Below are 27,409 nucleotides of genomic sequence, written 5' to 3' on the forward strand. Positions count from 1 at the left end.
TACCTCAGCACATATAGATGTGGTATTTGAGTTGGATTTATTCAGTACCTCAGCACATATGTGTGTAGTATTTGATTTGGATTTTTCAGTAGCTCCGCACATATGGGTGTAGTATTTGAGTTGGATTTATTCAGTACCTCAGCACATATGGGTGTAGTATTTGAGTTGGATTTATTCAGTACCTCCGCACATATGGGTGTAGTATTTGAGTTGGATTTATTCAGTACCTCAGCACATATGGGTTGTAGTATTTGAGTTGGATTTATTCAGTACCTCAGCATATATGGTGTAGTATTTGAGTTGGATTTATTCAGTACCTCAGCACATATGGGTGTAGTATTTGAGTTGGATTTATTCAGTACCTCAGCACATATGGGTGTAGTATTTGAGTTGGATTTATTCAGTACCTCAGCACATATGGGTGTAGTATTTGAGTTGGATTTATTCAGTACCTCGCACATATGGGTGTAGTATTTGAGTTGGATTTATTTGGTACCTCTGCACATATGGGTGTAGTACTTGAGTTGGATTTATTCAGTACCTCAGCATCTATGAGCATAGTATTTGAGTTAGATTTATTCAGTACCTCAGCCATATGGGTGTAGTATTTGAGTTGGATTTATTCAGTACCTCCGCGCATATGGGTGCAGTATTTGAGTTGGATTTATTCAGTACCTCAGCCATGTTGGTGTAGTATTTGAGTTGGATTTATTCAGTACCTCAGCACATATGGGTGTAGTATTTGAGTTGGATTTATTCAGTACCTCAGCACATATGGGTGTAGTATTTGAGTTGGATTTATTCAGTACCTCTGCCATATGGGTGTAGTATTTGAGTTGCATTTATTCAGTACCTCAGGACATATGGGTGTAGTGTTTGAGCTGGATTTATTCAGTACCTCTTCACATATGGGTGTAGTATTTGAGTTGGATTTATTCAGTACCTCAGCACATATGGGTGTAGTATTTGAGTTGGATTTATTCAGTACCTCAGCCATATGGGTGTAGTATTTGAGTTGGATTTATTCAGTACCTCAGCACATATGGGTGTAGTATTTAGATTGGATTTATTCACCACCTCCGCACATATGGGTATATTATTTGTGTTGGATTTATTCAGTACCTCAGCCATATGGGTGTAGTATTAGATTTTGATTTATTCAGTACCTCAGCACATATGGGTGTAGTATTTGAGTTGGATTTATTCAGTACCTCCGCACATATGGGTGTAGTATTTGAGTTGGATTTATTCAGTACCTCAGCACATATGGATGTAGTATTTGAGTTGGATTTATTCAGTACCTCAGCACATATGGGTGTAGTATTTGAGTTGGATTTATTCAGTACCTCAGCACATATGGGCGTAGTATTTGTGTTGGATTTATTCAAGTACCTCAGCACATATGGGTGTAGTATTTGAGTTGGATTTTTTCAGTACCTCAGCACATATTCTTGTAGTATTTGAATTGGATACATTAGGGCACGAGCATAGGGAGAGCATTTGTGTGTTGACAGTAATTTTGGCAAGATCCATTTCAGCAGAAATGTTTCCCTAAAAGCACTTTTGTTGATAGTGGAGACCTCCTTTTTTTCCACTGTTGTGTGACCTTCAAATTGGTATTTTTAAGTTTGGAGAATATAAAGGGAGGTTCAAAGAGATTTATTCTGGGTTTCATCAAAAGGGCGTGTGGTGAAACATTTTTTGGAATGTGATCTCAAAATAATGGCAAATTTCCCATAGCAATAATACCAGCTGGGTTTTTACCTGATTAGAGGCTGCTAACCTAGTGACACTAATTCGGTCAACCAAAGGGATGAAAAAATAAACATCAGTATGATTCCAGACTATGTTGTTTGCTGACAACTGTGGTAAGTGAGAGCTTTGACATCAATTTGTGTAGATATTTGCACCTCTCACAGGTAGATTCTGTATCCACATAGCAGGATGGTGTTGTCATTAAACGTGAGGCAGTTGCTACACTGTCGTAGTGTATGGTAATATTAGTAAACTGGCAAGAGATGACATAAGGGCAGACTGCATCCGCATGCTGGAAAATCGTATCATATTTATAAAAAACAAAGGCTTGAAAATGTAGGCAGAGATGCCATAGTATGACTTGTTGCCTAGGTTCTGGGTGGCTGAAATGTTCTTCAGACCAGCCTTTCCACCTGGTTAACAAATAAATAAATAAATAAATAAATAAATAAATAAATAAATGAGTAAACAAACAAGCAATAAAATAAATAAATCAATAAATAAATAACAAGGGCATTCCCATGTTTGTTAGTAGGGACATGCCATATATCTGTGACAATGGATCCCACTGATTTGTTACTAGGGACATGTCATATATCTGTGACAGTGGATCCTACCTATTTGTTACTAAGACCGTATTATATATCTGTGACAGTGGATCCCACAAATTTGTTACTAGGGACATGTCATCTATGTGACAGTAGATTCCCACCTATTTGTTACTAAGAACATATTATATATATGTGACAGTGGATCCCACAAATTTGCTACTAGGGACATGCCATATATCTGTGACAGTGGATCCCACCTATTTGTTACTAGGGACATGTCATATATCTGTGACAGTGGATCCCACATATTTGTTACTAGGGACATCTCATATATTTGTGACAGTAGATCCCACCGATTTGTTACTAGGGACATCTCATATATCTGTGACAGTGGATCTCACAAATTTGTTACTAGGGACATGCCATATATCTGTGACAGTGGATCCCACATGTTTGTTACTAGGAACATGACATATATCTGTGACAGTGGATCGAACATATTTGTTACTAACAGCATCTTATATATCTGTGACAGTGGATCCCACAAATTTGCTACTAGGGACATGCTATATATCTGTGACAGTGGATCCCACCTATTTCTTACTAGGGGCATGCTATATATATATATATATATATATATATATATATATATATATATATGGAATTTACAGCTGAGGAATCATGGCTTACACCTGCTATGAGGTAAAACAGATGTCATTTGCGATATTCGTTTCCTTTTTATTTATTCTGTGAATGAAAAGTGTACGACCCTTGTTTACACAAACGGGTGAGTTAATGAGCACTGAAACCCTTATTTACACAAACAGGGGAGTTAATAAGCACTGAAACCCTTGTTTACACAAGCAGGTGAGTTAATGAGCACTGAAACCCTTATTTACACAAACGGGTGAGTTAATGAGCACTGAAACCCTTGTTTACACAAATGAGTGAGTTAATGAGCACTGAAACCCTTGTTTACACAAATGGGTGAGTTAATGAGCACTGAAACCCTTGTTTACACAAACGGGTGAGTTAATGAGCACTGAAACCCTTGCTTACACACACGGGTGAGTTATTAAGCACTGAAACCCTTGTTTACACAAACGGGTGAGTTAATGAGCACTGAAACCCTTGTTTACACAAACAGGTGAGTTAATGAGCACTGAAACCCTTGTTTACACAAACAGGTGAGTTAATGAGCACTGAAACCCTGTTTACACAAACGGGTGAGTTAATGAGCACTGAAACCCTTGCTTACACAAATAAGTGAGTTAATGAGCACTGAAACCCTTGTTTACACAAACGGGTGAGTTAATGAGCACTGAAACCCTTGTTTACACAAACGGGTGAGTTAATGAGCACTGAAACCCTTGTTTACACAAACGAGTGAGTTAATGAGCACTGAAACCCTTGTTTACACAAGCAGGTGAGTTAATGAACACTGAAACCCTTGTTTACACAAACGGGTGAGTTAATGAGCACTGAAACCCTTGTTTACACAAACGGGTGAGTTAATGAGCACTGAAACCCTTGTTTACACAAACGGGTAAGTTAATGAGCACTGAAACCCTTGTTTACACAAACGGGTGAGTTAATGAGCACTGAAACCCTTGTTTACACAAACGGGTGAGTTAATGAGCACTGAAACCCTTGTTTACACAAACGGGTGAGTTAATGAGCACTGAAACCCTTGTTTACACAAACGGGTGAGTTAATGAGCACTGAAACCCTTGTTTACAAAACCGGGTGAGTTAATGAACACTGAAACCCTTGTTTACACAAACGGGTGAGTTAATGAGCACTGAAATCCTTGTTTACACAAACGGGTGAGTTAATGAGCACTGAAACCCTTGTTTACACAAACGGGTGAGTTAATGAGCACTGAAACCCTTGTTTACAAAAATGGGTGAGTTAATGAACACTGAAACCCTTGTTTACACAAACGGGTGAGTTAATGAGCACTGAAATCCTTGTTTACACAAACGGGTGAGTTAATGAGGACTGAAACCTTGTTTACACAAACGGGTGAGTTAATGAGCACTGAAACCCTTGTTTACACAAACGGGCGAGTTAATGAGCACTGAAATCCTTGTTTATACAAATGGGTGAGTTAATGAGCACTGAAACCCTTGCTTACACAAACAGGTGAGTTAATAAGCACTGAAACCCTTGTTTATACAAACGGGTGAGTTAATGAGCACTGAAACCCTTGTTTACACAAACGGGTGAGTTAATGAGCACTGAAACCCTTGTTTACACAAACGGGTGAGTTAATGAGCACTGAAACCCTTGTTTACACAAACGGGTGAGTTAATGAGCATTGAAACCCTTGTTTACACAAATGGGTGAGTTAATCAGCACTGAAACCCTTTCTTTGCAATGTGTGTAAATGTACGTTGACGATGCCAAAGAGGTGGTACAACCCTCACTCCTTCCTGGTGTACAAAATGATACTGAATACTTTCCATGACAAATAGTCTAATTATCTGTTAGTGCTGTTTTCAGAATGTAAGCTGTTATAACCTAAATCAACTGTACTTTAATTGCAGTAATGCAGTTAGATGGTGTCCCCCCTGCACCCTGAAGTACACCTTAAATTTATATATACCAACTCTAAGATCACCATACCTCAGAGGAAATGAATATTCAGAGAAATTGCAATGATGGACATAGAATATAATATTAAGTCTGCTTTTTCGGCCATTCAATCTCCGTATTACTGGAATCGCTGAAGCAGGTTATAAGTCTAGTAAAGCATCGTTAGCTGGTGCATATGTTCTCAAGATGTGCAATTAACCTGTGCATCTCAGATTTGAAGAGATGATATTGACAAAGAAGTGCACACTCAGAGATTAAATGTTTTGTTGTGATGCATTTTTTCTCGGACACAATACAGTTTGATCTTGTTCCACACTACTGATTCTTCTGCAGCTAGATCACATACTGAATATTATATACGTGTGCTCTTTATTCCTTTGTTTTATATCATACGCTCTGTAATGCTTACTTGATTGTCTATTGCTTATCTTGCACTTAATTAATTTTTTAAGGTAAACTATTTTTGTCTATTTTACTGATGTGTATTCTGGCCTTAACCTAAACATGGTCCATGAGCTGTATCTTGTAGAGTTTGATATTTAGCATAAAAGTGGTTTTACAAAGCAATGACTTCCACATATATTATAATGCAGTGATTTTGAGGCTACCTTTGTTTTTGCAGCACAGTAATTTATGCAGTCTGAGTTGGTAGTGGAAGTAATCTGTAAAAAACAACTTTAGCATGAATGTAAATTATCTGAGGAAATGTCAAAAATATTGCAGCATAAAGAAAATGATTATTGGTTTTACAAGAAAATGATATATACAGAACTATTTTTGGGTCTCTTCAGACCTCATTTATATCCACCTGGCCCCAGTACACAACATCCAAACTGGGTCTACCAGCATTCTCTTATCTCCCTCCCTCAGACTTGCTCCAGTACTGCTGGGGCTGATCATGGATCTTTAGGGCATCCTAGGACCTCAGCTGTCTTTGCTTCCATCTGGTATTTTTTATTTATTTATTTTTTTATCTTATATGCCCTGAATACATTTCTTACCCCCCACATACTCACTGGGCAACCCTCCTCCCCCTTTTTGGACCACACCTCCCCTTACTGAGCATCACCAGCAAGCATCCTCCCTCAGCACAGTCTAGCTCATTCCTCCCTTTTTCTCTATCAGTCTCCCATTCCAGTGATCGAACTTGGGTCCACAATGCTGTACGTAGGGCTGTATCCCCTACAACACTGCAGTACCTTACAGAATTATATTTTTGATAGAGAATAGTTTAGGTTTTTAATTTTTTCTGTGAGAGTAATAGTTCTTAGCTACACTAAGATGAGAATTGTGTACAGAGAATGGTACTTCCTTTCATTTGAGATTAATCACACAAGAAGTAAAAAGGGGAAGACTCAATTTTTTGTAGGAAAATGAAACTTTTTCTTTGAGGGTGATCAATGTAAGTAACAGAGGATATGTGGGAACATACATTTTCATTTTTTTTTTACTGATCATAAAATTGTGCATTTGAGGTGAAATATTTAATATTTTTGGAAGTTTTGGAAGCTTTAGAGAGTTTATGTGTAGTCCCCTTGACCTAGACATCAGTTACCCAGAATAATTTGTGAGACACAAGGAGCATACAGGGTAACATATGCTAAGAAAAGTGTCTTGAACGTAATCAATTAGGTCATTATTTGCAAAACACAATAACACAAAATGATTGGTGGCATAAAAAGAGAATACAGAATGACCTTTGGTATGTGTATGATTTAAGCAACGTGCAATGATGTGCGATTGATCTCAAATGCGATTTATACAGTTAATTAAATAGCAAAGAGCGGAATGAGTGACTGCTGACATAAAGATAATTTAAACAAAGTCGAGCATGTTGTATAGTGTGACTGAGGCAGTATAAAAGGGAAATTACTAAATACGATGTAAGCACAGGAAGATGGAAACACTTAAAGAGTGGCACGGCATGCTGATGGCATAGAGTATTCTGATTTTATAGTGGAAGACTGGACAGCTTCTTTTCAAAGAGAGGAGTTTTTTTGTGAAGCTTATAGTAGTGAACTGTACAAGATTTAAAACTTTCATTGAGTGGATGTTAAAATATATGGGTTGTTGCACAATTTATTGGCAGCAGTAAATTTGGAAAATTAAAGAAAATGCAAAACTGTTTAAATGCAATGCAATTAGTGAGTGCAGAACAATGTAGATGCCATAGAAGGATCCAAAGCATGGAAGTATATGCAGTTATAGATTGCAAGAGAGCTGCCAGTTCAGAGAGGGCTTAGATGAATAATTAAGAGACAAGTTTGTGTGTGGTATATCTGACAACAACATAAGAAAGTGTTTACTATGAATGTAGCATTTAACACTAGAGAATGTTTTAAACATGCTGGTTTTCAAACGGTCAGCAGCAAGAGATGTTACTGGGTTATAATGAGATTTACAGTGTTGCAGTAAGTGTTTCATTAATGCAATGACCAGTAAACACACACAGAAACTAGTATGTTTTCACTATAGAAAGACATCACAAAATGGCTACAATTCTTGGTCCAAACACAAGTCGTCATCATCAGCAGTACCAACATCAACCTCCTTTTCCCATTTTTACACAAGGTCAAGATATCACATCAGTGCCATCATCTCTCTCAGTTCATAGCCACTCTCCTACCTTCTTTGACAGTCATACCCATCTGTCAAAGGTTTTCTCTCATGCATTCCAAACATCTATTGGCTGGACATCCTCATCTCCTCTTGCCTACTTCCTGTCACTCCCATATCTGCTTTACCAAATTGTCTTCTGCTTTTTAGCACATATGACTGAACCACTAATCTGGTCTCATGGACCTTCTCTGCAACCAGGTCTACTTTGGCTTCCATTCTTACATTTTCATTTCTTCATCTTGCTCACATTATGCATCTTTGAGCCTTTTTCAGGTACTTTATCTCCATTACGTCAGGCTTTGTCAAAGTTATGCCTTCACTGCCCAGGTTTCTGTGCCAAACAGAAGCATTGGTTGCACCATTGTTTTGGTATGCACCTTACCTTTCAGCTTCTTTGGCATTCTTCTCTTGCACATTAACTTCCTACTTTGTGCCCATTGGCTGGAGCACCTCTCATTCTAGCTTTGACCTCCTCATTACTTCCTTTCCCTTCTCTTCAGTCACATTGCTACATACCTGAAGCTGTTAACTTGCTCCACAATCCTTCTTTCTTTCTTGATTTTCAGCATCTTCTGATTCCCCATTTTTTCTCCAAACTACTGTGTTGTCTGCACTTTGTTTATCCTATGTGCTTTGATTTTACCTTCCAGTCCCTGATCATTCACTGAAGTTCCTGTTCTGAGTCTCCTTGTAGTGCCACATTGTCTACATGCAGCAGCTTTGTCAAGCTGTCCTCCTTCAATGTGTTTGCTGATGTAGTCCATAACCCTTATTAACAGGAACAGTCCCTGATGCATACTCAGTCCCACTGGGAACTCCATTTTAAGTAAGAACACTGTACTCACAGCATTGGGGTCCTGTATATAGTCTTTACTAATCCTACTAATGTTTCTGGAACTGTGAACCATCACAGGATTGCCCAAATCAGCTTTCCTGGAATCTTATCATATGACTCCTTCAAGTCTAAGAATGCACAGATGAACTGCTTCCTCAGCTCTATGATCTGTTTCTCTGCAAACATTTTGTCAGATGTACTGCATCTTTGTCTGAATCCAAATTGCTCATCCTCCATCTTACTTTCTAGTACTCTTATTGGCACTGACATATAGTGCAACTGGAGTTTGATTCCTTAGTACTGCCTGTGGTTGTGAATAATCTCAATGTTGTATACTGGCACAAGAATACATATTGTCCCATCATCCAGAATATATCTCTATTCCCATACCACAAGGAGAACATACAGGAGCCATTTCTCTCACTATGCACCGGACAGCTTGATCATATCTACTGTGACGTCACCTGAGCTTGCCTTTTTTAACCATTTCCCTTAGTGCATTTTGTACTTGTTTTAGGGCAGGCCATCTTTCCTCTTTCATCATTGGCTGTGCATGTGGCAGTACATATATTTTTGATTCAAAGACAGCGTCTGTAGAAAATGCCAGTTCAAGAATAAAAAGTAGAAAGTACTAGACAAAAGGCCATACTGAGGGGTGGGCAGACAAAAGTTTGATAAAAGCACAATGCAGAAAAAGTACATGGAAAGACAGCTAAGGTTCATAACATGAACAACAGAGACAGAAACAGAGACAGAGACAGAGAAACTAATCAAAAGAAAGTGAGAAACTGTATAAAATGCTTGACTATAATATGACTAAGAAAGGAATGCCTATACAATCACATGAGTCATCCAGGATCAGCACAGTTACTAGAAAGGATATTAGTGGACATGGTCATGCATGAAATTGGAGACCAGAAAAATATGGAAAGCCAACTGGACTAAATCAATTTTTACTGGCTATGTGAGCTTGCTTTTACTTTGGAAACAATTGCACTGGTATTTCAGAAGTCTGAATAGTTTACCCTGTTGCCACCATGTTCACTCATCTATCAGGATACAATTGAACTGCCTTGTCATTCTGCAAATGATAAAGCAAGTAAGTTTCCAGTTGTGAAGTTGTACTAGGCTTAATAGCACTAGAACCATTATGTATTTTAATGACTTTAAGGCATTTGTGTTACAGACAGCCAATAAAGTGGCTATAAATGAATCTATATGGGGACTGTCTGTGAGGTAAAAACTGACTCAGTCTGCTGTCATTTGCTTACATTATACACACATTAATTTGACTTTTCAGTTCTAGTTTGTTGTACAAAATAAGTGGCTTTACTTTGTCTACTTCATATTTATGTGAAACAGAGTTGAAATAAATTACCATGTGTGTGTGGTGTGTGTGTGTGTGTGTGTGTGTGTGTGTGTGTGTGTGTGTGTGTAGGTTGCCTTTATGGATGAAAATGACCCAGCTGTCATTTGCAAAAGTTGAAAAGTCATTAATCTGGCTTTGTAGAATAAGGGTATGTTTGTATGATGCAAGTTGGAATACTTTGCTGTGACTGCACTGTGCTTGTGTTAAACAAAGTTGAAATAAGTTATCATGGCCATTTTTAAATTATTTTATTACATTTGGATATCTAAGGTGTATGTAGTCAAAAAGTAGGTGCATGTAGTCAACAAAGTGGATATAATTTCTGTGTACAGGTTTGCTTGAATGAAAGTGTTTATTGTGTACTTACGTGAAACAAGTTGGAATAATTTATTGTGGCTAATGTGTGCTTGTGTGAAACAAAGTTGAAAACATTACTATGGTCACTATTAGTTTTCCAATCAGGCATCAGTGCTGTACACAATCAACAACATTTTCTAAATGTGTGGGCTGTTTGAGGATGAAAATGACTTACCTTGTTATTTCATCAAGTTAGAAAATAATCTGGCTTTGTAGGAGGAGTATGCACCTGTGTGAAGCAAGATGAAATATGTTACTGTGTCTACTTGCTAATATCAGTGTAAAATGGCTTTTGCTATGGCTTATACATGTATGTTTGTGTGGGTGGGAGTGAGGTGTTGCAGTGTACCTAAGAGCAACAAATTAGTGATAATTTATGTCAATTTCCATCACAAACATCAGTGTTGTACATAGTAGGTGACTTTCTTTGCTGAAAGAAGCAGGATGGACCTGAAAGCAACTAATCATTGGCACAATGGCACAGTAGTACAGTAGCACAGTGCCACAATGGCACAGTGGCACAGTGGCACAATGGCACAGTAGCACAGTGGCACAGTGAGTAGCATTGTCAACTCACAGTACTTGACTGTTGAGATTCTTGGTTGTGTCCCTTTCTGTTTGGAGTTTACATGTCCTCACTGTCTCTTTGGTGTGTTGCATTCAGATACATGGTTTCCTATAGCAACCCAAAGACATTTCTTTTGTGAATCAACATTCTTCCAACTTGCCTGTAGATATGTATGCAGTGTGTGTGTGTGTGTGTGTGTGTGTGTGTGTGTGTGTGTGTGTGTGTGTGTGTGTGTGTGTCTGCGTGCATAACTATAGTGTCACCCATTACTAATACATTACAGTGTGTGTGGCTACAGTCTCCAGAGTTCTTATAGGAGTTAAGAAACCATGGTGATCAGCTTATGTTGTGCGTGAAGGTATAAGGGAAGATATGTTTCCAAGAATTTGGTGAAACAAATATTTTGGCAGCTTAAGTAATTCTTTTTATGTAATTATTTAACAGTCCTGACAAAAGTGAGTGTATTGCTAGATTGTTACAATGTAGTGTTAAGTTGTTTACATACATATGCAACTTGTAAGAGGTTAGTCTCCACAATTAACAAAAGTTTACTCTTCTCACAAATAGTACCAGTAAATGATAAAATTAAATAATTTCCAGTATGCCTGAATCAGTTGCCTCAGAGTTCCTAAAGCAAGCAGCCTGGCAGCAGAGGAGTACAGTGCAAACTACAAACACATGCAGACAGAGGCCATAACATGATCACATAATCAGATATTAGACACTACTTAATTGGCAAGCTACCACAAAGATTAAGTTAATAGTACTCTCAAAATGTCCTAGAATTAAATAAAAACCATGAGAACTGCAGAAAACTATATTCACACCTAGTAATTTCATGCCAAGAGTATAAAATTAATCATTGTGGTGGTGTAACATATGTGTACACCGCTGCTTTTATCCTAGCAGGTCCACATCCATATGAAGCAATGGTAGTATATAAAAAATCCATTTAGCATAGCAGGTCCAAATCGAGGTGAAACAAGAGCAATAATACAAAAGAAAAGATCCAGTTCACACAATAGGACTCCATTAAGCATAGTATCCTGTAGCTTAGCTATATAAAGTACCAGCCCACACAAGTAATCTGGAAAGATATGTATATATTTACAGAGAGAGTGCATATGATGAAATTCCATTCATTGTTCAGTATGAAAGTGATTACTGTTTTTCTTTCTTTTATTATTGATTCTTTTACTTTAATAAAATATACTGTGTTTTCTGAAACAGTAGACTATTTTTTTCTTTTTTGATTTTGTCTTTAATCAATGTTTCACCTTAAGGTTTTGCTTCACATTTATCATTTGCTTTGCATACATTCCAGTCATCAGCAAGGTTACAACAGACAACCAATTAGTAAGAAAAATTCAGGACAAACTGCAGCCAGTTTAGGCAAACAGTGACAGAACCACCAAGCTCAAAATCAGCAACAGTCCACCTGAAGGCATTCATCTGCTATCCGGTCCAAACTCAGATGAAACAATGACAATCTGCAAGCAAATCCAATTAATGCAGCAGGACTCTAACAAGGTTAGTACAGCTCAGTACAAGCCTATACAAATGAAGCCCAGTTAGTGTAGCAGGACTCCAAGAATCTCAGCATACCACAGCACAGTGTTGTAAAGCATTTTAGTATCCATAGTAAAATCAAATCACTACAATGCTCAATGCTCCAGCAGATTTTCAGGCTTATGAAGTACATTATTGACTACAGAGGCGCATCCCTTATTTTTGTCTAGAAAAACTTCAGTGAATATTTGGGAAAACCCCTGAAGAACTGTCCCCACAAGATATCATTTTTAAGAACTTGAAAAATCCAGATTCTGAAACTCCTCCCCAAAAAGGATAATGTGCTGCATAAACCCTCAAATGGTCTGGAGTTTTGTTCTATCTGCGCATCCTACTACACATTCCTGTGCGAGCTTTGCAGCATCCCATCATCATCTGGGTTCCCTATTAAAATCGCGATGGTCCACTTACCCAAATATGGAAACGTTGACACGTATATGTTGAACCACAAAAACACAGATCGCCCTGAAGCGAGAAATCCAAAATGTCGAATCCTCATGGTTGGCCCTTCTGCGGTATAGCTCCATAAGGTAAGTGTGCGATAGTTACGAACCTTAGGGTTAGGGTGCGGGTTAAGGTAAGTGCATAGATAGTAATGTAAGGTTTAGAGTAGGGTTAGAAGTAGGGTTTTGTTAAGTGTATGTGTGTGGGTTATTTGTTTTGTTTGGGTATAGCTCTGTAAGGTAAGTGTGTGATAGTTATGGACCTTAGGGTTACGGTGCAGGTTAAGGTAAGTGCATAGATAGTAATGTATGTAAGGTTTAGTGTAGGGGTAGAAGTAGGGTTTTGGTTAGTGTATGTATGTGGTTTTTTTATTTTGTTTGGGTAGGTAGTATGTAGCACGCAGTGGGGTTGAATAACTATGACGGTTCAAAATTTTGAATTTCGCGGTTTAGGGCATTCGGTGTATTCGCGGTTTGCGTAATAGGTGTCAATGAATATGTATTCACTGAATAGGTCTTTTGCTTTTCTAATATAGACCCATTATCTGAGACCACTCTCAGCCTTAGTACCACAAAGTTTTTGGCTAATGTGTCAGAGTTTCACTTCTTCCTTGCAGATTAGGATCTGGAAGGTTTTCTAAGCTCTCTGACTCTATGGTTAATGAGCTTCTGCAAAAGCCTTCATGATGAACTTCCACACACAGCTAACCAATGTTGCACTCATTGTACAAATGTTATGGCTAAGACAGCAGTATGTGGACAGTGTCCACACAGGGTGGCACGAATCAGGCTTTCTTTCTTTAAGGATAAACTGGGGAAAATTATTCAGTAAGAAACACTCTTTGGGTCAGCTTTTGTGAACTTCGCTGAAGACCTGCAGAAAAGGAAACAGGAGTTGATCATTCTGGAAGGCCTTGATGACCCCATCCAACTTCTTCTATTTCTTGAAGACCACCCCATTTTACTAAACTAAGAGAGAGTATGCTTGTAGGATGAGAAGACTGACCAAGCTTCAGGTGGTCCTTCCTCTTCCCCTGACATCAACAACTAAGTCTGACAGACCACAGAATTGATGCCACAACAGTAGCGACTCTCAATCTGTTCTGAGCATAAGAAGCCCATTCTTTCAGTTTGCCATATACTTGGCAACCATAACAAATGATGACTAAGTCCTGAATGTTGTCTGAAATGGCCACCATCTTATTGGTGTGAGATTATCCTCATCCAGAATTTCCTTTAAAGGCCTGTTAGTTTCTTCAGTGTTCTTGAAACAGGCTGAATATGACTTCTTAAAATGGCTGTAGAACTTATTTCCCTTTTGATAAAAGTCACTTTTTCCCATCTCTTCTTGATTGTGTGGAGAGACGTGAATTGTCTATCTCTTCCTTGACTGTAGAAACTCTAGTGACTATATCTGGTATGCATGTTCTTGAAACTGACAATCCAGATGGTTATGACCATCTAGTTCAAGTATGTTGACTCTCCAGATGGTTATGACCATCTAGTTCAAGTATGTTGACTCTCCAGATGGCTATGACCATCTAGTTCAAGTATGTTGACTCTCCAGATGGCTATGACCATCTAGTTCAAGTATGTTGACTCTCCAGATGGCTATGACCATCTAGTTCAAGTATGTTGACTCTCCAGATGGTTATGACCATCTAGTTCAAGTATGTTGACATAATAAACCTCTTTGAACAGATCAGCATGTGTGTCCTTATAACAGGATTCTTGTATCCTCATTCTAGGAGAGTATCACTTACCCTACAAGTGCAACTGTTTACTCTAACCTCTAAATTCTGAGTGTTTACCAAGGTTCTGAGCAACGCGTCAGGCAGCTTGCAATAAATTTGCAAAGTATATACTGCAACTGATGCAGAGTTTATACTCATTTAGAAAAAAAACTCAATTGTGGCAATGGAACAAATGGTAACAAAACAAAGTCATATGGAGCAAAGGATCATTTGTTGCTAAATAAAGCCATAATAGAGAATTGTAAAAAGGGGGAGAATCTAAGTTTGGCATGGATAGATTACAAAAAAGCATTTGACAGCATCCCACATTCATGGATAAAGAAGTGCATACAGATGTATGGGATGCATCTTACACAGATTAATTATATTACACTGACCATGCACTTAAACAATGACAAAGGACAAATTATTGCCCCAGGGATAACATTTTAAATGGGGATATAACAGGGTGATTCTTTGCCACTGTCATTGTCTTGCCCTTAACCCATCATGGTGTTTAGGTAACAGAACAGGTCTCAGGTACAATTTGCCTCCCAGAAAACAACCTTGGATAAACTTCTCATCTATTTTTCGTGGATGGCTTAAAACTGTATAGTTCATTACATGAAGATTTGAAAGCACAACTGCAAGTGTTTAAAACATTCTCAGATAATATAAGAATGTCACTTGGTCTTGATAAATGTGCAAAAGCAACATTTAAAATGGGAAAGGTTAAACACTGAGAAAATATCATTCTGGGACAGGGATGTGACATAAGAGAATTTTAGCAGGAGGGAGTGTATAAATATCTGGGAACAGATGATGCATTGTAAATAAAACATGTACAAATGCAAATAAAATTCAGTAAAGAATACTTCATAAGACTAAAACTAATATTGAAAACTGCCTTGATATCTAGGAATAAAACTGAAGCTGTAAAACAGTCTGCTCTTCCTGATCAAACTTACAGGTTTTGGGATAACTGACGGACCCCAAAAGGTATTGGATCAGTTGGACAGAAAAACAAGAAAAATACTTCACGGTCATCAAATGATATATAAAAATGATTGTATACCAAGACGATATATTCTGTGCTCTGAAGGAGGTGTGGACCTCTTCAAAACTGATTAGATGTATAGATAACATTCTGAAGTGTTTCAGCTTGAAGTGCGACTGGAAACCAAATCAAAAGAAAACAAAAATCAGACAGCAACTGACCGTGCAAAAAACAAAAGAAAGAATATACAGAAAAAGATGAGAGGAAAAGGAAAGAAACTGGGAAATCCATCAATATATGGGCAAGCAGAGCGGTGTCCTAGGACAACCTCATTTTGGCAAAGATTTGATACAGGAATGGTTAAGGAAAAGTGAATTGAAACCAGAAGACGAAAGGCTAATAATGGTGGCCCAGGATAGGAGACTATGTACATGTTGGTTTACAAAGTCCACTGAACATGTGAGAGAACCAGACACATGCCGGTTCTGTAAAACAGAACTAGTAGCAGTCACACATCTTTTGGTGGGTGTTATACACTCATGGCAGAGGGCCTGGATACTGAAAGCTACAATAATGTAGCAAGACAGTTGCAATGGGGATTGTGCAAACACAAGATAGAAGTAGCTGAGAAACATTGGAAACATGAACCACAAAGCACTGCAGAGAATGTTGAAGTTTATATCACATAAGATTATACATTACCAATAATTTAAGAAACAGGCTGAGAAAACCCAGAGTATTGTAATTGCTACTCCAACTGATTGCAGTGTATTATGTACAGAGAGACACAAAGCCATACAACTCCAGGATTTGCAGGCAGAAATGAGAGCAATATAGAAGAAGGATATCCAGACAGTTCAAATAGCAGTAGGAGTAGCATGGCTAATAGAAAAGAATTTATAGTTGTACTTGGATAACTTACTGATACATGTAACTCCAAATGAATTACAGAAGGAGTCATCTCTGGGTGCATTGTGGGTGCTGAGAAGATCAGTTTTGACTCACATCAAAGACTGAAACAATACTATTTTCATGAACTTTATTTGTACCATGACTTAGGAATGAGGTCCATGCCCCTCAGGGTATTAGAAACCCAAAATATTTGAAGAAATTAAACTGAGAAAGCATCAAATGTTTGGCTGCTGGTGACTGACTTAGGGGGTTTCCTTCTAGTTGCCCTTATTTGAGTTCCATTTTTAGAATATGGGCTTCTCTTCTATCTTACCACAGAGGATCCTCTGTTTTAGGGGTGTAGGTGAATACTCTCCTTTCTATGATATCCCTGTCTTCAGGGAGACCCCAAGTGGTGATAGGCTTGGCATCCTGTGGGACAAGTCAGAGTTGGATGGAAGCCTTTACTTTCTATCCTTCTTTGGCCTCAGGTTAACCATTACTTTCACGGTATAATTCATCCAGCTTCACAAAAGAACAGTCACGGCAGGGCTAGAACCGGGTAGTTTGAACTTTGGTTCCAGATAATTGTTACTGTTGAAGTGACACCCAAACCTCATATGCAAAAATGGGAAAAAGGGCTGATGGATGTAAGGATGGATGGATTCACTCACCTTCCACGAAGGCTGATTCAGTGCACAATAAAATGTCATGGCTGCAAAGTCATCATGTCCTCATCGACTTTCTGCTTGTGTCACACTGACTGCTAGCTGGAGCTAAAGTGGAGGATTTTTTCAATGAAGCCTTTGGGGGGGGGTTCTCACCCCTCAGCTAGTCCTGTTAGGGACTTTTACAAAAGATGCTTTACTACCAGACTGGAAAACATACTCACTCTCTTCCCTGATTCATGGCATTACCATTCCCCAAGAAAGGGGGTTACTCATAAATCAACTTCATCTTAAAGAGTTGCTTTTCACCTTTCAAGCTCTGAAAAGGGTCCTGAGTCCAGACTCTGCCCTGGTATATTCAGAATATCAGTCTATCTTGTGGTAGCCAAACAAGCAGGGTGATACACTCATACCAATGTGAGGGAAGACAGTGCAGATCTAATATCAGCTACCTCACAGCTACTCACATCCAAAAGTAAATGAATGTGCAGTTGACTGCCTTAATTGCAGTTCCAGTCCTTTCTTGAGGATAAATATAATTTCAGGCCAGTATCTCCAGGGAATGGGGCACTCCAGAGACTAACCTTTTTACCACCTAGTGAAACAAAATGTTCCACCATTGCTGCATGGTATAGCATTCTAGAGAGGACATGGTGGTGGATGAGTTTTCATAGGAACATGATGGTGCTGCTGACATGGAAAATTCCAATATGCAATTTATAATTCATGTCTATTCCATTGCTAAGAGACAAATTTATATTAGAAAGGTCAAAACTCATCCTTCTCACCTCTTAGTGTCTGAAAAGATACTGGATTTAGACTTTTACATATATGGCAGTAAAGACCCCTTTTCCAGGGGTCTATATTATAAGTACGAACGTTTACTTACCCAAATACCTAAACGTCAACACATATTCCGTGAATCGCAAATACACCGAACGTCTTAAACTGCGAAATTCAAAAAGTCGAACCGTCATAGTTGTATCACCCCACCACCCGCTACATACTACCTACACAAACAAACTAAATAAACCACATATATACACTAACCAAAACCCTACTTCTAACCCTAAACTAAACCCTATTTCTAACCCTACACTAAATCTTGCATATACCACCATGTATGCACTTAACTTAACCCGCACTCTAACCCTAAGGTTCGTAACTATCGCACACTTACCTTAAAAAGCTATACCCAAACAAACTAAAATAATCCACACACATACACTTAACAAAACCCTGCTTCTAAACCTGCACTAAATCTAACATACATTACCATCTATACACTTACCTTAACCCACACCCTAACCCTAAGGTCTGTAACTATCGCACACTTACCTTACGGAGCTATACCGCAGAAGTACCAACCATGATGATTTAACGTTTCCAATTTCGCACTTCTGGATGATCAATGTTTTCATGGTTCGATGAAGACGTGTCGACGTTTAGGTGTTCGGGTAAGCAAACGTTTGTGCTTATAATATAGACCCCTTTTCCAGAACAAGCCATGGATTCCCCCCAGATATGTAGAAATTGACTAGATCTGCAAGCATAGCTTGTCCTTCTGATCCCTTGGTCCCATTGGACCTTATAGCTGAGGTCTTAGAGGTGACTAAATCTGCCTGATACCCTTACATTGTCAGACATGCTTTGCTGAGTTGAAAGGGTTCTTTACTAGGGTGAAGATGTAACAAATTACACCATACTTTGTTTGTTGTTGACTTTCCCTTCAACTGCCTTTTTAACTTGAGTCTCAGTTATTCCATAGCAAAGCTGCATGTCTCTGCCATCTTTGTACATCACAACCTTGTTAGAGGCAAAACTGTGGTCAAGCACATGCTTATCAAGTAATTTTATTAAGTCAGATTCTGCATCATTGCCTAGCTTTGAAGAATGCTTCTCCTCCTTGAGACATCAACCTCAATAATGAATAGGTTTTCTCTTCCTGTCTTTGAACCTGCTGATTTGAAGCATTTGAAATTCATCTTCTCAAAGATGACAATCATAATGGCCTTTACTTCTTCCGGCAGTATCTTGGATTTGCATGCCATTGTTTATAGTTGTTCACAAGCATTGGGTGTCCTTCAAAAGTAAGTCTTGCTTCCTGTTGAAACTGCTGTCAGAGATGACTTTTAGCCTATCTAGTCATATATCCTTCATTTTAACCATGGGCTAAATTCAAGGTAAGGAGTCCCCTCCATACCCTTGAGGTGTACCACCAGCTAAGGTCTTCCCTGAAGAGGGTTCACACATTTGAAAAAACAGGCCAGTGGTTTGCTTTCTTTGCTCTAGTCAAGGAATTTGTAGTCCAGGGGGACTGCTAAATCCATTTTTTCCATCAGATTCACATTTAAATGTCTAATACTGTTAATAATCACGCTCAAGTGTTTGTTTGCTTCAAATGCTTACTTAAAGGCTGTGTCCATTACAAGCTGTGTGTGTCATGGTCATTTGATCCTCTGTCTCTACCATTAACAAGTCTTACTGCTTTGACAGTGACTCCAACATTAGGGCATCATTCTGTACCCAGGTTTTCAGGATTTGTGCTTCTGAATTCTTGCTTTCACTCTTTCCACTGGTTCTAGTGAAATTACTTGAAATTTATCCCAACACTGAGAAACCCAGATGGCTTCTGAAGTCAGAAATAGCAGATGTAACTGTACATATCTATTACTTGATCAATAAGAAGGTGTTTTGTCCCCCCATATCTCTCCTATTGATGTCTCCCCATATTTGAATGAATATTCCAACTGCCTTTTCATATGAACTTTCCTGTAATTTGGGTAAGTGAACAATTTTGTATGTTTGTTTATTTCAAACTGTGCCTGAATAGGGTCTTTGAACCAGTGCACTTAGCTGGTTAACAAATGTTAAATAAATAAATAATACGTCTTTGAGGTCTGCTCACTTCATGTAGAGTGAAATGGGGAGTATGAAGGTTCAAAAGATCTCCAAGTCCCACTAAGGACAACATGCACCAGTGGGAGGCATGCATTCTGCTGAGTGCAGGCACTAGAAATGCAATCATTTTTCCTAAGGACAAGGGGATTAAAACAAGGAATCCAAACTATGACTAACTACAGAGGGCTGTTTCACAGTTCATTTAATATGGCACCTGCTCACATATCTAAGTACTGGACTCCCTATATGGTTTATGTTATTATTTTTATAGGCGTATGTGTTTTTAATTATTATTGTTATTATTATTATTAGTAGTAGTAGTATTAGTATTATTTATTATTATTGTTGTTATTATTATTGTTGTTATTATTATTATTATTATTGTTATTATTATCATTATTATTATTATTATTATTATTATTATTATTATTATTATTATTATTATTATTATTATTATTATTATTATTATTATTATTATTATTATTATTATTATTATTAATTATTCCATTGTTGTCATTATGTGTATTTGTAACTATACCATGGAATGGTGGCATAAAATGGCCTGTTTCTAGTTCTCTCTGTATCAAATGAATAAAATAAAATAATTAGTCCCATGATAAAGGTGTGAACTGATGAGTTTGAATTCTGCTTGAATAAGAAGAACTTAATTCAAAATGGGATTTCTAATCATATTTTTCTACTGGGGCAAAGACCACTGAACCCTGCACTCCCTTACTTAACAGGTTTTCTTTCACTTACTGAAAGTTCAGCTGTTCATAGCTAACCTGCTCACAGTGGAATGGTCTGAGTATTTCAGAGTGGGATATTCAAAGACCCAGACTATTCTGTAAATATGCTTTCTCTGAGTTTGTGAGACATCAGAGGCATCATATTTATATTTTAGAGGTGTAGGGCTTGCCCTCATGTTGGGGGATGCAGGGGACAAGTCACCCAATTAAAAATATTAAAAAAAAAATCACAGTCAATGCTTAAATAGTTGAGCAGACAGCAGGGAGTACATTAAACTGGAGCAATTGGTGTTTAAAATAATACAACGACAGGAGGGAGTACATTAAATTGGAGCAATTGGTGTTTAAAATAATACAACAACAGCAGGGAGTACATTAAATTGGAGCAACTTGTGTTTAAAACAATATAGCAACAGCAGGCAGTATATTAAACTGGAGCAACTGGAGTTTAAAGTAATACAGCGACAGCAGGGAGTACATTAAATTGGAGCAATTGGTGTTTAAAGTAATACAGCGACAGCAGGGAGTACATTAAATTGGAGCAATTGGTGTTTAAAATAATAGAGCAACAGCAGGGAATACATTAAATAAGAGCAATTGGTGTTTAAAATAATACAGCGACAGCAGGGAGTACATTAAATTGTAGCAATTGGTGTTTAAAGTAATACAGCGACAGCAGGGAGTACATTAAATTGGAGCAATTGGTGTTTAAAGTAATACAGCGACAGCAGGGAGTACATTAAATTGGAACAATTGGTGTTTAAAATAATACAGCGACAGCAGGGAGTACATTAAATTGGAGCAACTGGTGTTTAAAGTAATACAGCACCAGCAGGGAGTACATTAAATTAGAGCAATTGTTTTTTTAAAATAATGCAGCAACAGCAGGGAGTACGTTAAATTGGAGCAATTGGTGTTTAAAGTAATACAGCGACAGCAGGGAGTACATTAAATTGGAACAATTGGTGTTTAAAATAATACAGCGACAGCAGGGAGTACATTAAATTGGAGCAATTGGTGTTTAAAATAATGCAGCAACAGCAGGGGGTACGTTAAATTGGAGCAAATGGTGTTTAAAGTAATACAGCAACAGCAGGAAGTACATTAAATTGGAGCAATTGGTGTTTAAAGTAATACAGCGACAGCAGTGAGTACATTAAATTGGAACAATTGGTGTTTAAAATAATACAGCGACCAGGGAGTACATTAAATTGGAGCAATTGGTGTTAAAAGTAATACTGCAACAGCAGGGAGTACATTAAATTGGAGCAATTGGTGTTTAGAATAATACATCGACAGCAGGGAGTACATTAAATTGGAGCAATTGGTGTTTAAAATAATACAGTGACAGCAGGGAGTACATTAAATTGGAGAAACTGGTGTTTAAAGTAATACAGCAACAGCAGGGAGTACATTAAATTGGAGCAATTGGCATTTAAAATAATACAGCGACAGCAGGGAGTACATTAAATTGGAGCAATTGGTATTTAAAATAATACAGTGACAGCAGGGAGTACATTAAACTGGAGCAACTGGTGTTTAAAAAAATACAGCGACAGCAGGGAGTATATTAAATTGGAGCAATTGCTCTTTAAAGTAATACAGCGACAGCAGGGAGTACATTAAATTGGAGCAAATTGTGTTTAAATTAAAACAGTGACAGCAGGAAGTACATTAAATTGGAGCAATTGGTGTTTAAAATAATATAGCGACAGCAGGGTTACATTAAATTGGAGCAATTGGTGTTTAAAGTAATACAGCGACAGCAGGGAGTACATTAAATTGGAGCAATTGGTGTTTAAAGTAATACAGCGACAGCAGGGAGTACATTAAACTGGAGCAATTCATTTTTAAAATAATACAGCGGCAGCGGGGAGTACAATAAATTGGAGCAATTGGTGTTTAAAATAATACAGCGACAGCAGGGAGTACATTAAATTGGAGCAATTGGTGTTTAAAGTATTACAGCAACAGCAGGAAGTACATTAAATTGGAGCAATTAGTGTTTAAAATAATACAGCGATAGCAGGGAGTACATTAAATTGGAGCAATTGGTGTTTAAAGTAATACAGCGACAGCAGGAAGTACATTAAATTGGAGCAATTGGTGTTTAAAATAACACAGCGACAGCAGGGAGTACATTAAATTGGAGCAACTGGTGTTTAAAGTAATACAGCGACAGCAGGGAGTGCATTAAATTTGAGCAATTGGTGTTTAAAATAACACAGCAACAGCAGGGAGTACATTAAATTTGAGCAATTGGTGTTTAAAATAATATAGCAAATACTTCTACATATAATCACCAGGCTCATTCGAAAAGGAGAATTTCTATCATTCCTCGTTTTGTGCACTCATCACTGCTTGCATTTGTGTAATTCATGTAGAGTGTAAATAAGGGCCCTCAGCAGTTGACCTACAAAGTAAGCTTGCCTGCATGCCGCTCAGCTGTCCAGATTTTCACAAATTGTCAAGGTTTTTGCCTCTTATTTTTGGTCTGTTTCTCCTAAAATATGTGATTTTTCTGGCAAATCATTGAGGATTGAAATCTTTAAATAATAATACACATTTGAGTTTCAGACTTTATATCCGTCAGAAAATACATGATAATGTGAAACCTATTATTCTAGCAATTTCTACGTTTATAAAAGCAGTTCTTAAAATCTGTTGCTGATGTTGGGCCTTTGTCATGCCACTATTTTTAACTTTTTCCAGATTTCATGTGCTTAGAGGCTGACCTGTATGAATTAAAGCTTTATGCTCTAAAATGATGAGGGAGACATACAAAATTCACTTAAATGGTTAATTTTGCATTATTTAACAATTATCCTTCTTGGGTTTTTTTTTTGTCATTATTTGTATTGCTGTATTATACTCTGGAACAATCTACCCATCTATGTCAAGCTACCCATCTATGTCAAGCAAAGTTCCTCATCAGCACTCTTCAAGAAAAATCTTGATGAGTAGATTGGAAATAGGAAATATACCCCAGGGTTCACTTCTGTGGCTCTGCTCGACAGGGGCACAGGAAATTAACTTTCTTGGGTGGCATAAGCCAGGGAACCTTGTTGGCTAGGCTTACTTAGGCCCTTGAGCCGATAGCCTACTACCTACCTATGAACCTATGAACCTATAAGAAAACAAGTGGCCAGATCCATGAATGCCTACAGTTAGTGTTGTAATTGTATACACAAACAGCTCTGCACTTTGTACAGAGCCTTAAAAAAAGAGTAAACAGTAGAATATGCTAATGAAACATAAGAAGCTGAATTCTGTGCTAATTAACCAATGCAACATTCAGGAACATATAAAGTAATTGTGTTTAAGAACATATATGGTCAGACTCAATAAACCTTACATGGTACATTTACACTGTGTGCCCGTCACAGCATGACATGTACACAGTAGAACACTGTTTTAGATTCAGTAAACCGCACAAATAAGGAAACACTGTGGCATGCTAATTACAGCATAAGCAGAACACTGTTTTGGATTCAGTAAACCGCACAAACAAGGAAACACTGTGGCATGCTAATTACAGCATAAGCAGAACACTGTTTTGGATTCAGTAAACCGCACAAACAAGGAAACACTATGGCATGCTAATTACAGCATAAACAGCTGAATTGTATGCTAATCAACCAATCCAAGATGGAGGAGCTATTCAACAAACTATAAAGCAACCATGCAGACTCAGTGTGGTTTTCCCTGCAAATTCCAAACCCTATTGGAATACAGCCACAGAAAGTAGTCTACACAGAAAGAATGTTCGGGGCTGCTGTTGCTTTAATTTATGTGTATGTGCAACAGGCTGAAGGCTTTGCTGCTGCTGCTAACAGACCAAGGCCAAGATGGAGAAGAGTTTTCAGACCCTGGTTAACTTATCACAATATACATGATGTGGAGATTGTAGAGTGCTACAGGGTAGATGAAGCCACACTACAGGAACTCTGCAACCTCTGTCATCCTCAACTCAGACCATGGCAAATCGAGGGGAACCCATACAAGTGGAGACAAAGGTATGTGTAGCACTTAGAATATTATCTACAGGTACCTTTCAGAGAGCAGCAGGGTACATGTTTGGAGTGTCACAGGCTTCAGTATCCAGGATCCTCCATCAATTCCTGATTGCTATGCTCAAACATGCCAGTGACCACATATGTTTTCCCCATATGTCTGAGGACAGGGCCACACATATGCAGACGTTCTACCCTGTAGCACACTACCCTGAAGTACTGGGTGCCAGAGATTGTACACATATAGAAATTAAGGCACCTCCCATGGAACAGGGAAGGCTCTACATAAATAGAAAGGGCTTCCACTCTATTAACTGCCAAGTCATGTGTAACGTCAAGGAAATCATCTTGAACGTGTGTGCAGGCAACCCAGGGAGTTACCGTGACTCACATATCTGGCATACCTCTTAACTGTATTAGATGTTTACTGGGGGTAGATCTCCCACAGGGTTATTTAGTGGGGGATGCAGGTTATGCATTGGAACCATAGCTGATGACATACTTCAGAAATGCACACAAACCTGCTGAAGAATGCCATAATTTGGCACAAGCTCAAACCAGAAATATTATAGCATATGTGTTTAGGCTCTTGAAGTCATGGTTCTGGTGCCTAGATACATCTATGGGAGCCCTGCAGTACAATCCATGTACATGTACTGAACTATTCACAGTATGTGTCAGGCTGCACAACATCATCTTGAAAAAGCAGCTTCAGCAGGATCAACAAGGGGAATGTGGACACATCCCACCACCAATGGCCAAGGTCACCACAGCCACAGGCAGGTGAGGAGTCAGAGGAGGAACAAACAGCTGCTGTAGGTGTAGGCAGGTGTAGGCATGCTCAATATGCCCTCACACTGGCTATGAGCAAAGCATAGCACACTCACCACCTAAGGGTCTAAAACCTTCCTCCTATGCACATACATACAGTAACATTGATGCCAGGCAGCAATCACAACCTTTACTTCCCCATGTATTCACTGTGCACTGCTTGAATCAGACAGAGTCAGTCCTGAACTAAAGCTGTTGCAACTGCTGGATTTACAAGGTAAGTGTTGAACCTGGACTGTATTGTGTAATGAGTGTAATGACATGACTGAATGGCATATCCTTGCAAGTTGTTACTAGGCAGGGTAAGGGAGTAAAAGGTGGATAATTTGTTCAGAAATGACATTAACATGTGACAGCAGAGACTTATGTGACTTATATGTATCCATTATTAAGTAGTAGGCCTCAGGCTTCAAAGCTTCACAGAGTCATATCTCTCAAAAATACTGATGGTCAATGAATGTCCTCAGTTTTGCACCACACGTTTGTACTGGAAAATCATTACAGAGATCAGTTATAAAGTAATGAGGCACATTTCAGCTTCAGACTTCACAACCCTCACAAGATCAGTAACAATACCGATGCAAAAATGTTGGGTTCTATCAACTGTCGAACTTTCTAAGATCAAAATATGTCAAAGGTACAATTAGCAAAAGTACATCACAAATGCAGATATACTAAGCACTAAGTCAGCTATGCACCCTGAGCATCAGACACAAATGTTATACATCCCTGAATCTAAAAGATAGAAAATAAGGATATGGCACAGTTATCATCACTTACACAGGATTTTGTTTTGGGAGTGGGGGGCAGGAATCCTAAGCTGACACAAAAGGTCGGTGGGGGTTGCGAGGGTGACTTAATGGTTAAGGTGTTTGCCTTACAAACACAAGGTGCAGGGTTTGAATCTCACAAGGGATAATTGGCTAAGCTTAAAATGGCTCACAAGGGCAGTTAGCTTAGTACTAATCTATGAATCTATGAATCTATGAATCTATGAGTGTGTGTGAGTAAGAAAGAGAATCAGGCAGACATTTGGAAAAGTAACAAATGGCCAGTGAGACAAAATGAGCTTTAAGCTTCACGACTGAACCATGTAACTGTTGTGTGTGTGTCTGCATGGGTCCTCCAGGTGAAATTGGTGTGTGTGTCTGCATGAACACAGCTAGCTCTATGTCTTGGTATGCCTGATAGGTGTTAGCTGTACAGGGTAGAGGTGGCAGTTTAGCATTGTTGTACCCGACCACGAGAACTGGCTCTGCCAGAAGTTGCACTGTTATGTCCATGCCCACAGTCGGATGCACTGCTGCTACCTGAATGTTACTGAATGAGCTCCCCTCATGAGGACACCCAGGACAATGAACACATGGCCTGCCATGCCTGGGTGTGGATACCTCAACCACTAATGGAGCAGTGGAAGTAGTGCTACTTTGGGAGCATGAATGGACAAGGCCATGCCAGCTAAACAGGTTATGTGGCTAACCTATACCCACAAGGATTCAGCCCCCCTCGCAGCACAGACACACCCTATTCCAATATGTCATTCATTGGATCCATTGAATCAGAACACAGTGGAAGCAGTCACATATGTCAGCCTGTGCCACATCTAAAACCTTAAGCATTTCTCTGGAGGACCTATGGAAACATGCCTTTGCCTCCATGATGGCCCTAAATATACATCAAGTGGCACTGGAAGACACACCTGGATCAGGTGGAGGATGGCAGCAGACGTCCTCCGAGCACCGCTAACAATGATCCTACATGACACTTCACCCACATTTTGGCTGTGGCCAGAGTCAACAGGCACTGAAGCCACAGTAACCACACTTCCCTGATCAAGTGACTCACCCTCCATCTGCCCAATATCTGAGGGCTCACTGGAATGGATTTGCATAGGCCTACTGGCTGGGTCCAATGAAATTACAGGGGATGGCTGAATGTCAACCTCAGTGTCAGATTCAACCT

Source organism: Protopterus annectens, chromosome 14.part0, assembly GCF_019279795.1.
Source record: "Protopterus annectens isolate FY-2018-M chromosome 14.part0, PAN1.0, whole genome shotgun sequence".
Taxonomy (NCBI): Eukaryota; Metazoa; Chordata; order Ceratodontiformes; family Protopteridae; genus Protopterus; species Protopterus annectens.